Source organism: Cydia pomonella, chromosome 1 (assembly GCF_033807575.1).
Source record: "Cydia pomonella isolate Wapato2018A chromosome 1, ilCydPomo1, whole genome shotgun sequence".
Lineage (NCBI taxonomy): Eukaryota > Metazoa > Arthropoda > Insecta > Lepidoptera > Tortricidae > Cydia > Cydia pomonella.
Window position 1 is genome coordinate 38162639 of NC_084703.1, and position 16270 is coordinate 38178908.

At 34.7% G+C, this 16270-nt stretch overlaps 1 protein-coding gene across 1 annotated transcript in view; it reads right to left on the reverse strand.

The window, feature by feature from the left end:
* LOC133522395 (mucin-4) overlaps positions 1–14543 on the reverse strand; it is an 81320-nt gene extending 66777 nt beyond the window's left edge. Inside the window, exon 1 of the mRNA XM_061857720.1 lies at positions 14173–14543. The gene's annotated coding sequence lies outside the window, so the exon portion shown is untranslated. The remainder of the gene's footprint in view (positions 1–14172) is intronic.
* Between the last annotated feature and the right edge of the window lie 1727 nt (positions 14544–16270).

Sequence of the window (16270 nt, forward strand, 5' to 3'; positions counted from 1 at the left end):
ACTTACCTACAGTATTTAATTTCATGTATTCGCCTGCCTTATCTACGTATCTACGGTATCTATTAAATTTTACATTTCTAAATAAGTAGGCTTACAGATCTTACTCGAATTGTTTATCAAAAAGAATATTTAAAACTCTGCTTTGTTTTGTAAACTTTCATCTTCCTTATAGACATCTCCTTTTTCCTTTAATAACTTATAAGTTACTTGTAAATTTTGTGGTAAAGTTAATTGAAATAATCCCTTTAAGGTTAACATATTTCTTTAAAATTATTTAGCTCTTGCTAACCCCGTTTTAAGTTTATTATATATTTTCTTTATGTTTTGTTAGTGGTTGTAATATGTTTTATTACATATAAATATATAAAAAATAAATAAAAATAGCCTTTATTTCTACTACCTTACAATAACTTATAATATGATTTTTAATGACTTTATCCTTCAACAATTGTAATTACTTATATGATATATTATACTTTAACAATTATTTATAATAGTAGTCGCCTCTGTGGCGTAGGCCTCCCCCATTTGTTTCCACACTTCTCTATCGCGGGCCTTTTGCATCCAGTTGTCGCCAACTAGTTCATTAAATATATCCCGCCATCTTTTCCTCGGGTGTCCATGCTTCCTATTACCATCGTACGGAAACCATTCTGTCAGCCGTTTGGTCCACCTATTGTCGTCCATCCTACATATGTGACCTGCCCATTGCCACTTAAGCCGTCGGGTTTTTTTCTTTGCATCCTCTACTTTAGTAATCTTCCTTAGTTTGTCATTTCTTACTCTGTCAGATAGTTTTAGTCCGAGCATGCTCCTTTCCATTTTTCGTTGACAAACATTAATCCTTTCTTCGTGTATCTTTTTAAAGACCATGTTTGACAACCGTATGTTAAGCACGGAAGTATTGCCATGTCGAATACCTTTTTCTTTATACCAATATTAATGGAGCCGTTTTTCATAATTTCCTTATGTGCCCAATATTTTTTCCAAGATGTAGATATTCTTCTTTGTATTTCTTTTTCCGTGCTATCTTCAAACGATACTATCTGTCCGAGGTATATGTACTCTTTCATATATATACTTACATATATGTACTTACAAATATAGGTGCCTACATATTTGTAAATTAATTAAAGTAAGTACATTGTAGGTAACATCGAGATAATATTGAATTGGCATTGGTCGGTCGCTATTTGCTTTGTAGGTAGGTACCTATTTGTTGAGATATTTACATTTGGTAAAGTGTCTTTAATAATATTTTTTATTAACTACACAAATTTTCATTGTCCTCGTGCAGATTTCTAGTACCCATCAAATAATCGAGACGTTTCTAACAAGCTCAAACTCAATAAGGCTGGAGTTAATATCCCCGTCCTCAGATCAGTTTAGAGGTTCCATACAATTTCATAGTAAATTAAGTTATGTATGTATGCTCAACCCAATCGGACAATGGTAACTCTCCGAATCTTGTTTGCAAGCGCATCTATAAGCTAAATGAGTAAAATAAGAGCTTTTAAAATTATATGTTTTCCTATATCACAAATATATGTAGTATGCTTTGATGTAGAGGGCGTTAGTGTGCGTGGGGCCCCACCAGATTTGCTGTGGGCTAGCGCGCCACGGCGCGACATGGCTCGGCCTCCCGCGACATTCCGAATAGGTCACATTCCGTTCTCTTCAACAAGCCATACCGACTGTATCAGCATAGATATTGCATCCACTTAAAGTTTGAAAAATTATTGATTGCCCGAAAATTAATAAATGCAGGAAAGGTACAACTAAACGAATGGAAAACAAAACAAAAGTAACGTGTTAATACAGTCAGCTGCAGAGAAATTTGTATAGAAGTTTGTATGCAAAGGTGCTAAGCGAATAGTATTACTGAATATACGTACAAATCAAATAAATATATGATATGAAGCTAGGACCTACCGTTTAACTGAAAGTCTTAGCTTCATATACAATAAGCGTCAATTAATAACTGACAAAAATAAATTCTTACGTTACTCTAACTTTAAGGTAGCATTTTTAAATGATTGTAAATTATTTTTGGCCTTCGAGCCCAGCAGTGAAAGTGAATGAACAAGTTAGAAAGTGTTTGTTCGCTAACTATTGATATTTGCATTAGAAAACTGTTAAACATAGTGTTACTTTCTCATATTCGGATTCCCCGCATCACTGGAGTTTTTTCTCAGTAAGACAATGGCAATCTTCAGTCGTTTTTTTTTTATTATTTTGTCACTGCAGCGGGATTTAAACAATTTTTTTGGTTGCGTACTCTTGAAATTGCTTCCAAATATCTCAGATACCTCAGATTATCTATCTTTCACATTTTTGGGAGAGAATCTAACCTCAAAACTAACTAGTTTGTAACTACAACGTATGACTTTTTTTTAATATAACGTTGCAAAAGAATAACAAAAGTTGTTTAAGTATTTTGATGGATGTATTTCGAGTGCTGCCACTGCTTAAAACAAAAGAAAAATCTTTAACTAAGCGCTTGGTGCCTAGTTGCCAACTGCTTTGTAAAAAGGAAGCGTACTGGGGAAATGCTCTTGCTTTTGATTTTTCTGCTTCCCTTTTTGCGGCTTGACACGTAATGACGTTATAAAGTTCAGAAAAATAGCAGGGATTTTCCGTCGAAATGCAAGACTAATGGTTAGATGATACGGAATCTCCTAAGAACCAAAGAATATTTGAAATTTCAAATTATCTTTGTAAGAACATAACAAGCGCATAATCAATATTTTATAATGATATCTAGTTATAATAATTTTCAATTATTTGAGTTAGTGCAAACACAATTTACTCGTAAATTAAGTGGCTAGTAATCTCGTATTGTGATTATAATTATCATTATAATTTTATTTCTGATTTTTAGGGTTCCATACCTCAAAAGTAATAAAACGGAACCCTTATAGGATCACTTTGTTGTCAATCCATCTATCCATCCATCTACTGTATGTCCGTCCATCTGTCTTTTACTTTTATCTCGGGAACGCCTGAAGGTATCGAGTTGAAATTAAAACCATATATTCAAGTCTAGCTTCTAAGTTAACGTAAAAAAAGATACGGCTGTCTATACCAAAACAAAAAAAAAAAAAAAAAAAAAACAATACAAAATATATACAAACGCATTATAAAAAACCTAACATAGGGATTCGCCAGCTGCTGGGCAGGGCCCAAGCTGCCAGTGGTTAGGGACGCAGAGAGAGGAACCGACGGACCATCCGCACCGTGTCAATGCCTACCGCCTTCTGCATCTGACCCTTGATCCATCCATCCAAGCAAAAGTCTTTCAAAGTATTGGTCGAGACTCTCGGCTATAAGACCGTTCGCTGACGCGACTAACGGCACAATGATCGCGGATGAATGAATGAAACATCCTACATGGCGGTTATCTCGTGAGCCAAGTCTAGGTTACTTGATGAACTTGTACTTCTCGCCTGTTATGAGATTCTCATTATGGGAGATGGTAACGTGGACGAGCACGGTCCGACGCTGCGATCGATCTATCAGCACGATGTCAGGGTTATTGGCTACAATAGACCTATCAGTAATGGATAATGATAAATCGATCCTAATAGAGCGTGGCACGACCATTTTCGAGAATTAGCGCAGGTGAGTACTTGTAGTATGGCACTTCGGGGTCCACAAGTCCCTATATAGATAATTCTGGCTACGAGATCATGTCAGAACAACTGGAGATAATATTATGTATGCCTGAGATTCTACGGAGCGGCTCATTCCCGGCAAATTTCGACCGTACCTTCCTTCAGGATATATCTCCGGTAGTTATTCGTCATGATATTAGTTACGATAATTATGAACTATTAATGTTATAATTATGAATTATAACATTATGATATAAAATTGTATAAGAGACAATATTGTATAATTATTCAATTTTATATGAACTTTGGCGCATATGGCTACTTGGTCAATCATTAGAAAATATTTTTACTAAACCAAAATATATGTAGAAAAATGTAATTGGCACACGATGAGCCACAAGAGTACGGCTGTCAGTGACCCAAACTGAATGTTCTAACTAAAGCTGGCAGCTCTTAAGGTCCTAGTATACTTAAAGTATAACTAAGTATGTACTTAAATATTACTAATTTGTAATAAGTAATCTTATGATTTAATTATATATTTTTATACCGGGTGGGGCCTAACTGGAGCAAACAAATTAACTTTAGGCTTTATTCCTCAAATTAACACTACATGTAAACATTTACATGTTAACTTTAAAGTTTATTACCTCCTGAAACCCAGACGCAGTTGTTTTGTTGTTGAATTCGGTTTTGTTGTTGAACCTTTTGTTAACAAATAATAGTACAGAATCGATTGCGGAATATTTCATGTTTAAGGCGTGACAAGTGATGTAATTCACAATGATTAATTTGAATATATTTGGAGAAAATATTAATTTGTATAAAAAGTAAGAAGTCTAATTTCTTCATAATTTTTAAAAGTTATTGAGTAGGTAACCAGTTAGGGTGTGACAGTTTGAGAAGTACAATCTATGTTTTAATTATTTGCTAATTTTATAGGTACAGGCCCTACCCGGTAGTTTTTTTACAAAAATTACAAAATTAATGCTGCTAAATGACTTATTTTATTAATCGGACAAATATGTTTGTCATTTGTTTTGCAATCAGATCTTTTAATTTAAATTCATACATTGCACTTTAAAGGTATTGGGGGGGGGGGGGGCAGCATTACAGTTAAGATTTATGATGTTAAAACGTTAATAATGTTGTAAAAATGCTGTTGATGTGTTATTTATTTAGAAATAGGTCTTAAATGATCTGGAATAATATTACTAAGGCACAATGTTTTGATTCATTGTTGGAACCAAAACATTGTACCTTGAGACCATGGAATTTCAATGGTTATTTTTGCAGAGAGGTGACTAATGTAATTCTTTACCGTAGCATAGTGATTACTTTATATTCTTATGCGTATTGTTGCTCGCTTGCAAGAAAATGATAACATATTACGCCAGACAAAAAGTACGGAGTCTTTGACCCTTGGCAAGACATCTTGGACTTGAGCCAAAATCATTGCGCAAGGCCTCGAAATAAGGGAAATATTAAATTAAAGATTTTTTTATTTCTTCAAATTTCACGGCAAATGTCTTGGAGGAGGGAAGGAATCAGCCACGGTGAAACAAGAGTTGTGAGACAATAATTATAACTTTAGAATATGATAATCATATTATACTATTTTAGATAAGGAAATAGAACATACGTATTAGGTACAGGTACGTAAAAGGTGTTAGTATTTACAAAAGTTCATTACAATCTGCCGAGATCCAGCACGCAATATATATCTTATTGTACTATAGTACCTATATCTAAGACTACGAACTAAATTAATATTCTTGTAGGGAGTAAAATTGCTTGTCCATAAGCCATTCATGTAATTTTCTAAGGAAGAGTGGTTGTGGACATTCTCTTATTGCTATCGGAATGTTGTTATACACTTTTATTGCCATGCAGTAACAATTCCTGCTGCATAATTTAGATTTTGCTTTAGGCAGCACAAGTTTGGTAGGGTACCTAGTATTAAAACTACATACACTCTTTAACTGTGTAAAAGTTCTGGCTATGTTTTTACAAATTTACCTACTTCTAGTACAAACATTGATGGCAAAGTAAGGAGGTTGAGTTCTTTGAACAAGGGTTTACATGTTGTAAGTGGTGGTGCATTGCTTATTGCTCTTATGCACTTTTTTTGGCTGATAAACAGCCTATCAACCTCACAAGAGTTACCCCACAATAAAAGGCCATATCTGAGAACTGACGATACGTATCCATCGGTAGGCAAGGAGAGCTCTTGATATTGAAAGCATTCGTAGTGGATAAACAACACTATAATTTTTTTTACATCTCTTTTCAAGCCTGACTTCCATGAATTATTTTTATCGAGTAACATTCCTTAAAATGTATGCTGATCAGTTTCAGATTTTAGACCTAACTATGGTCTATCGAGCGAGCGAAAGTCAAGAAATCAGGTTTCGAATCGATGAAGTTACTAAAGAAAGGCCTCAATATAGCTAATTAAACTTTTGGCAACTGTATTGTGATCTAAACTTATATTTACTTACTTACTCGTACTTATAACTAAGGTAAGTAGGTAATATAATAGTAATTAATTAGCAATCTAGCTGTTACAGGCTACGCAGTGTGTATTTTAATTGCATATTAATTACATTCAATGCACATCTACGCACTTGGACTGTATTCGTTGAAAGTGGCTCACGCAACAACGGAACAGTAACCTGAAACGTGACCAGAAAATATGATGGCAAGAAGCGACATATTCCATTGCGGCATATCCATTTGCCGTCTAATTGGTTTCAACGGGCCCTGGCATATATGAATAGAAAGTATAACCGAAACACTGTTCGCCTTACCAGGCATCGAGCCTAAAGTAAGTAAAACATAAAATGTGGAGTTGGCAAAATATTCCAGATTTTACCAAAAATACCTATTAAGTAAATAAAATATATATTATATATTAGATAAGTTCAATTAAATATCTGGTATTCTAGTTTATGTTGTTTTGAATTATTTACGTTTATTAAATAATAAGGTATTGAAGAAATATTATCCTATACCTATCTAAAACGCAAAAATATAAATAAATACTTTGCTTTGATCATGGGAAAGATTTTTAATACTTATGTAAAATACGTAAGTAAGTAATTATAATAATATAATTTTATGTCTGGGCTCAAAGTATTCCTTGGGCGCCATCGTAAGTATTCACATTTTATACATTATATATTATACATATATATAATATTAACTTAGATGCGTTTGTCTATGTGAAAATATGAGGAGTACGGTCACGTCTGAAAATATCGATACAAAAAAGTGCCAAAAAAATGTATACCTACGACTTTATTGCCCATATATTAAGGTATACATTTGGCACATTTTTCGTACCTATATTTTCAGACGTGACTGTACATCGGTTTTATCGTCTTGGTGAAGATAATTGTAAAAACATATTGTATTATTCTAGCAGTTTTTAAGGTCCCATAAGTTCGTGTTCTTCTCTGTCGCTGTGAGTAACCGTGAGTGAGATGAATGTGCGTGCTCTGGGCCGCGAATATCATGGGTTTTAATTTTGATTTGTTGTAAGTTTTAACTAAAATAAAGAAAGTAACAATGGAAAAAAATTGCGCATTTCAAGAAGCAATTTTCATATTTAGCTTTGGTGCATAAATTGTTAAAGTGCTTATGTATTTTCGTTACGAGCGAAAATCATTAAATCACTAGTCAATAGAAAAAATCCTCAAGATTGCTATTTTTTTTTATGGCAACCGTGTTGAAATCTTAAAAAGCTGTACGGTTTTTCAAAAACCTGTACCTACGGTACCTTAGGAGTTAAGCAAACACCCGCTATATAAAACTGTTCATAACTACTCTTCTCAAGCCTAATGTCCAATTTATATACGTACATAAAAATGGTTCTTAACGAGAACGTTTGTCTTTTAAATCATCCGAATTACCGTTGACCTGTGTTTTTTTCTATCGGACTATGCTCAGTGAAAAATCGCCGGTGACGCATGCTGTGCGTGTGCAAGCACATGTCAACTGTTTCGTGTAGTTTGATAAATAATTTACCTACGTGAACTTTGTTTAATTATTTAAACCGTAATTCTTAAATTAATAAAGCTGTATCTATTTAGACACAGACAGAGCCCATTACACCTTTTTGCGGAACTCCTCATCTATGCTATTTCGGGTTTTACACACCAATTTTGACGACCGGAACGGAACGGCTTAAGGGTGACTCACCTTACATTGGCCCGAGGCCGGGCTGGGGATCCGACACTTCGTTTTCTATGACGGGCGATCGGTGATCACGTGATGCTTTCAGAAAATGAACTGTCTGACGGCCCGGCTCGGCCCCGGGCCGGTCTAACTTGAATCATCTTTTATGCTACGTGTAGAACACATAAGTCACATAACCGATTACTGTACCCCTAGTGTAAATTTGAGCGACATCATAACGTGACGAACGCGTTTGCGTTAAATCTCATTTTGTATAGGATTTTGAGTTTCCAAAACGTCCCGGTTTGGCGCGCTCTTTCTAAATCCAATACAAAATGAGACTAAACGCAAACGCGTACGTCACGTTTCAAAATCGAATTTATTTACACTAGGGGTACAGAACTACTAACTACCCATACGTACGCAAAGTACAGTTACTCTCTACAGGATATGCCTAGTACAGTTAAATTTTATTATGGCAGATACATATAATATCTCTATTTTAACTAACTAACTATTGATACTGATTGTACCGTTTACATCGAGTCCACACACCAGGCTTACACGGAATCACAAAATATTTATGAAGGAACCTAGGCACATAATTATATTAGGCAGAATTTTCACTGTGCAGTAGTTTTCACAGTACACACATATGAATTTTAAGTAAGTTAGTTGTATAGCTCTACAATAAATAAAAAACGCCAAATACGGCTTTCTCTGAACTAGCTTTTCCTTTGGCAGAACTAATGTTTGTGTCTCTAAGATGTATTTAAGAAGAGCCACCCAGATTATTGATGCAGATGGGAGGAAGGGGGGGTTTAGCTTCGGCTACGTCTGAGGTTAATAACTGTTTGAGTTTAGGTTCTAAGTTTGGTATCATTTTCAACTAAGTCCAAGATATAGACGTAGATTTCGTCTAAATTGGTTCAGCGCTTATTGATTCCTCATACAAACTTCCACCTCCCTTTTCAGTCTTTTCACACCCTCAAGGGATGATTTTTACGATAAAAACTATCCTATGTTTTTCCCCGCGACTCAAACTATCTCTGTACATAATTTTATCTAAATAGGTCATCTTAATATATTAAGATGTTTATAGAAACTTACAATATAGTGTTTTATAGGAACATATAAGTTTTTTATTAAAGTGGAGTGGAGTGGATGATGTTGAGGTCATTATGGATGACAGATTGTCATTACCTCACATTGGTTCCATCTTGGCAAAATCTTTTCAGCCATTAGGTATGATACAACGGATAGTTTTTTTGTAATCCATATATCTCTATATTAAAGATCTCACTAGTTACATTATGATAGGCCTTTGTTGTTATCTTCTTGTCTCCTACCCACCAAGAGACCTAAGATGGTTGCGCTTATGTCGCCTATGTCCATGGCAGTCACTTTCTAACAAGCGTTTTAATATCGAGTATAATATTTGGTGATTTGATAGCATAAAATTCACTTCACATTCAGCGCCCCTCACATAACAGCCGTAATAGGAAAAGTCATGCAATTGTCTCCCGTATTCTCGCACAACAAATTCCAAATTCAAACATGATTTTAAGCATTGCTACGCGAACCTAAACTATGAATAGGTAATAGAGACAGGGACGAAGCTAGTTTCGCAGTTAATTCGGCAACAACTGGCTGAGGTAGCGGCGTATAATGTTGACACCATCCACACAGCCATACCCACGGGTTCGTGAATGCCTTTTACGTAATGGAAACCCAACAGTTAGCCTAATTTGCCGTACCGGCTGCAGAACATTTCGCGTTTCATTTCATGCTAACTAGTGATGAAACTGTTTTAATTATAAATTTTCATATTGTCTAGTCCTTTTTGATACAGTATACTATAGCTGCACAATTTTGGCAGGTACTTTCAGTAACAGCGTACAAAAGAGCGGTTGACAATTATTGCCGTTTTTTACAACTTAAAAACTATTTAACATAAATTATAAAATTATTCATGGTCTCGCGTAATAATTATTAATAGTGATACAAGTATGCTACATTACACACGAGGTGATATTGTGCGCGTGAGCTGAAAGCGAGTGCGCAATATGAAAGCTAATGTGTGTAATGATTAATGCACACGTGTTTCATACGACGTTTTTCAACATAGTTCCGAGGAAAGTAATACATATTGATCAATTTTTAATTGTTAAAGAAGTTAGTAAAAGTCCAAAATCTATCATACTGCCTGCCGGCGCCCTGCAGTCCTTGTTGTATAATCTACTGAACCAAACATATTGTTAGCAATTAGTTACAATCTTAACTCGACCGAATCACCATATACCACCGCACAAGTGCGATAATATGATGAAAAAAAAGCACGCGTGTGTAATATCTAGGAATTCTAGGATTATGAGCCTAAACGGTTAAGTTCCACGTTACGACTGTTACGAGCAAGTGTGTAGAAAAAATAGGTTTTGAAGCGCTTGTTGTGGTCTTATCGAAGTTTGTTTGTAGGTATATATTTTTGTATTTAGGTAGTTTTAGTTACTTTAATGTTGAGAGAGGTGAATAATTTTCCTGAGCCTGTCGTTGATTCGTTCGTAACATAGATATGTAGCATAGTTTAAATTCAATTTATGCGATAAAATCTGATAAAATAGTTTTATTTCATGAGTACATCGCAGTAATCGAAGACAGTATTAAATTTATTTGTGTAGTATTGTTGTTTTGTTATTTAATTGTCTAGTACAATTGTATTTTAGTACTAATTTTATTTTCTATTATATAGGTACTTTCGAATGAAATAGGTCTTCAATATAGGGATGTATGTACCTACATTTATTACCGTGTTGCCACAATGCACTCATGTAGGCACATGTTTTGGAAAATTTGCCAGTTATACATTGTAGTTGTAGATGTATTATTGTTCATATAATGAATAAGTGTTTTTTTTCTTTAGGTACTTAGTAGGTTCAAAAAAAAAACAATTTAAAATTGCTTCGATAGATCTGATAAAAAGATTTCAGATTTGTAAGTTCTGTGGTAAATCAAACTTAGAAATTTTGTTTTTGTGTTTTATAATCAAGATTAGTGTTTCATGAATTAAAGGTATCTTACTGTCTCAGCTCGTAAATTAAACATAGATATATATGCCTACGCTAGTCAGTATTATGACATGAGAAAAAACCTTCAATGAGTAATGTAGGTAGTCAGGTACCTACCTACTTATGTGACAAAGCAGCCGGATGTAGAAAACCAATTACAATTGACACAGAAAAAACAATTATAATAATACGCATACAACTAAAGTCAGACCAACCTAAGTTGGCAGCGATTTATATAGCCCAGACGGTGCAAGTGTTAGTTAGTTAGTGCTTCTGGGCATTTTCCGCAAATCGACAACCATTGTGCCTATTTTGCGTGAAACGAGGTAGCGCTACTCTAACCACCCCAGCTCCTCCACGAAGCCTAGCAATGTTTTCAGGTTGCTAACTGCCTCTCTTATGTGCACGGAGTCCCTAGGTATTTGTTCCTGTATACTTCAACCTGTTTGCAGTCTATGACAATGTGTTTTGTTGTTTCCTCTTCTTCCTTGCACGTTCTGCACATGGGGCTGTCTATTTTACCCATATTGTGTAGGTTTTTGAGTAGTGTGTTATGTCCTGTAATTAATCCTACTATTTTGTCTAGGTGTTTTCAATAGTATTTTGGTAAGCTTGTGGGTCAATTCAGGTAAAATATCCTTGGTCTGCCTACATGTGTCCATGTCATTACAGTATTTATTATGCAGTTGTCTGTGATGTAGGTTTAGCTGGTTGTGTATATAGGATATTAGCAGGGGTATAATGGGCTCGGGTCCATATGCCGGTGTTTCTGAACCTTTCCTGGCCAGTTCGTCCGATGCATCGTTTCCTCTTGATCCACCTTGCCCCTTTATCCATTGAATTGTTCCTCTGTTGCCTTCTTTGCTCACTTCCGTGAGGCTTCGATGACACTTGAGTATGGGCTCTGAATTAAGTTTGTCGCTGCATAGCGCTTGTAATACTGATTTACTGTCGGCAGTATTAGTATATTTTCATGTATCACTTCTATTATTCCTACACATTCAGCTTGGAATACCGTGTTGTGTTCTCCCAGGGGTTTTGAGATGTGTATGTTTAGGTCCTCCGTGAAGACACCACATCCTGTCTGTTCATTTGTTTTTTAGCAATCTGTTAATATTCTTAAGTTTGTTTGGTCTAGTCTTTCTTTCGGATCTTCTGTTAATGATATTGCGTAATCTTTCCATCAGATCATAGTTTTTGGTGTTTTGTTTAGTTTACTGTCCAGGTGTTTGTTCCAGTTCAGTTTATCATCCAGGATTATGCCTAGGTATTTTACATCCTTTGAAAGTGTCAGTCTTGTACCAATAAGGGTTGGCATTTCGTATGTGCCCAGTGTTCGTTTGTGTGTGAAGAGAATTGTGTTGGTCTTTTTTGGATTTACCGATAGGTCATTCTCCTTACACCATTTCTCTACTATTTTCAGTGCTGTCTGTGTGATCTCACACAGTGTCCTTATTACTAGGTTAAGTGTTAACTAAGCGTCATAATTTCGTGGAAATTGACGTTTAAAAAAATACTTGCACTATCAGGGGTATCAAAATCTCTGCCAACTTATCTTGGTATGACACTAGCAACATGTGTCCTAATAATTCTAAAAAACCGGCCAAGAGCATGTCGGGCCATGACCATTGTGGGGTTCCGTAGTTACCATGTGGGATATCGTTGGAAAGGTCTTTTAAAACAAATTCGGGTACCTATTCAACAACCATTTTTTGACAAAATGAATATTTTCGGAAATAATCACTCCGAAGGAAAAAAAAAACATAATACAAAAGCATAATACTTTCAATGAAAACTATAGCCAACATGCATGATCGGCTCAGCCGATTTTGAGTTTTTTTTAGTAAAAAGACGTAGGTATAGGTAAGTACAAAGCCCTGCGAATCAAACTCCCTTTATGCTGCTGCTGCAGCTGCAGAGAAAAGTGACCAACTCCTCCCCTGCGCCACTAAATACGGAATGGTAACTACGGAACCCTACACTTAGCATGGCCCTACATTACTGTTGTTTTGTTTAAATTCAGGATTTTATTGAGGCAGGTACCGGTCTACATATTATTTTCCTAGTTATGTAACATAATTTTTCGGTGTTGTCAAATGACAACAAAATATAAAAGTTTATTTCATAAAAACATTTTTTGAAAAATATCCTGTTTAAATAACGAAAGGATAGAGAAGGTTAAGCTACACTAATAAGTATATAATTGGAACTTGAATCAACACTGATAAGAAATGAATAGGTTATTATTTTAAATGGAACTACTTAGACCTAGGTACGAATGGCAACGCTTTTTTTGAACCAATAAAGTAAATAAGGATACTTACACTATGGACTCAATGGCATGGTATGAAAAACCTAGGTATTCCAACTGCCCTTTCATGGGTAATTATTTAACCTATTTTTTATTTAGAATCTTGCAATCTTTTATTTGTATCTTATGATGTACCTACCATGAAATCTGACCAATACAACCAATAATATAACAAATCAGTTAGGTAAATAAATAATCGCTTGGCGAGCAAACCTTTTAGGGAATCTAAATTATTACCTTAAAACAATACTTATACAATGTTTTAGACTCCCTAAAAGTGTTACAAAAAAATAACAAAGTAGGTACGGTTTTTCGCATGGCAGGCAGGTAATAAAAAGTAACAAAATCGGTTATAATTTTCACAGTAGAACTATATAATACCTACCTATAACTATCTACTCGTAATCCTTAAAAACAAGATACCTTTACACTTACAATATAAATACAAATTATTATTACTACTATATAAAAAATATCTTATGAAAAGCCCATGTTGGCTAAGTTGAACAATGTCTAACCTTACTTACCTACTTTAAAAAATGAAGCCTTGTTTTTAATTGAGAATGAATCTCACTAAAAGTTAATTAAAATACGTCAGTCACACACGTTTGATTTTATACTGAATATCAGGAAAAAGGGTCTATTATTTACCTATAGATTATGAATTTATGAAGGTATGCCCCTAGTTAATCTAATGGCTGGAAAAGTCCGCACCACTTCACGCCGTCGATGAAAGTGCGTCGCTGCCGAGGTTGTTTTTATAACTTTGAGTACGTACTACAAACAACCAAACTATAAGTTGGTTAGGCTTCTTATTTAATAAACTATAATACAACTAAAACTTTCCGACTCTCTAATAACTACAACGTTTATTATATGTAAAACATTCTTAAATAAAGACATGATACCTACTTTTATTAAAATAATCATTATTTATAGAGTAGCAATTGAAGGTTCGAATAATGACGATGTTTACAACTTAGCTATTTAACGGAGTACTTACCAATTAAAACGTGAAACAATCCAAAAAAAAAATATCGGAACAAAAACACACAATAATCCAGTTCACAACACAGGTCCGGGGATGTCAAAAAAATAATAATTTTAAATCACCAATAACCAAAGTGAAATAAATAAGATTAAAACAAAACGCCAACGGGCAGCGTGCACTCGGCAGTTGGGAAGTGTTCTGGAGTTAGGAATAACAGTTCTGCTGTTCAATTACTGTTAATGATGATCGTAACCGATGTTGAATGTTGTAATATTTACGTAATTTTTTTCAGCTTGACAGATGATCGGCGCGATGTAGTCTAATACGAGGTAGAGTGAACCGCCTCCGATGAACGCACGGGCCGCACTGCTTGCTCGTACGTAACGGCAAAAGGTCGTCCGTTCCCCACAATCTCTTTCCGCGCAAGCCTTACCGAGTTAGAGCAAGATACAAAATTAAGAGCTTTAATAAACGATGGGAAAGAAGAAGACAACGGTAGCGTAGAGTCACAGGAAAGCCCAAATTCGAGTCTTGATACTTCCAACTTAGGACTGTGCTTTACCTTATTGAATTATTACTCACAAGCATTGTAACTGTGAAATAGTGTTATACATAGTTATATGTAAAACGTCCAGCCAATGCCATAAACAGGTATAAAGTACCTAGCTAAAAAAATTAGGTGTCATAGGTACTGGTAATTTTAACAGGGGCTAAATCGATTCATAAAAAATTAGAGATCATGTTTTTTTTTTCTTTTATTTATTTAGGGATTTATTAATTTTTGCGCGTCATGAATCATGATCAACCCTATATAATTCCCACTGTTGTCTATAACGAGGCTACTCACTCAATGATTAGAAAGTTCACACACAATATACTTCAAATACTATTAAAAACAAAAAAAAAATTGTTTACTTACTTAAAAAATCTTGTTTTTTACCTGAACGCACAAGAAAAAGAATTTTCGCAATAATGAGACCGCTAATTTAACTTTTCGCCTTCGTAAACCCTTAATTTTTAGAGTTCCGTAGCCAACTGGGAACCCTTATAGTTTTGCCATGTCCGTCTGTCTGTCTGTTGTCAGAGGTTATGCTCCGTGATCGTTAATGCTAGAAACTTGTCATTTGGCATGGATATATAAATCAAACATTCTGACGAAGTAGTACTAGGTATATACAAAGTAATAATAATTAGGGTGACTTCCCAAATTGGGGACGAAATTTTGTTTTCGCTTCAACTCAATACTGTGGGGTGTCGTTAGATAGGTATTTTAAAACGAATAGACCACTACTCGTAAATAAGAAACATTTTTTGATAAAATGAATATTTCGGTAACAACCACTCCAAAAACAAAATTGTGTGTTAACCTCTAGCTTTTGAACCATGGGTCCTAAAAATATAACTAAAACAATTAAAGTAGATCTTAATTAAGATATTAAATGAAAACTATAGCAAACATGATAAGTATAGCCATTTTCGAATGTTTGTGATAATTCCCTTCATAGTATTAAATACATTACATCACATCAAGATTTTATAATATAATATGTACATACTCGTATATGGACAACCCAGAAAACAGGGACAGCCGATTTTATTGAATAATGTAACCAAACTGGATTATATTTTATCGTCATCATATCGAAAATTGTTTTTAAAATTCCAAAGAAAATCTGAAAAGTTTAAGTTTGTTTTCAACAGCGGTACAACTACCAATGTTTCTTCACCTTAAACCATTTAATACATCAGTATACTCGTGGATAAGATTTGATTCATGCGGTGGGTCTCGATACCGATTGACAGTTAGGTAGTTAGTAGAGTTTCTGACTTAAAATGGTCCTTTAAGTTGGTATAATGGTACTTACTTAGTTTTGATGCTGACTGTACTGTTAAGATACTGTTATACTGCATGTATTTTTGATATAACTACTAACTTAAACGAGACGTACCTAGGTTTAAGTGGTATGAAAATATATTGAAAGAAAAATTTAATTTATACTGTTGTGGAACAGTATAATTAATTAATTTTTGAAAATGTTTGAGCGGCGATGTATTCCTTTCATTCCTAGTATTCCTACATCGTTATCAAGTGTGACAGTTGTAAGACTTG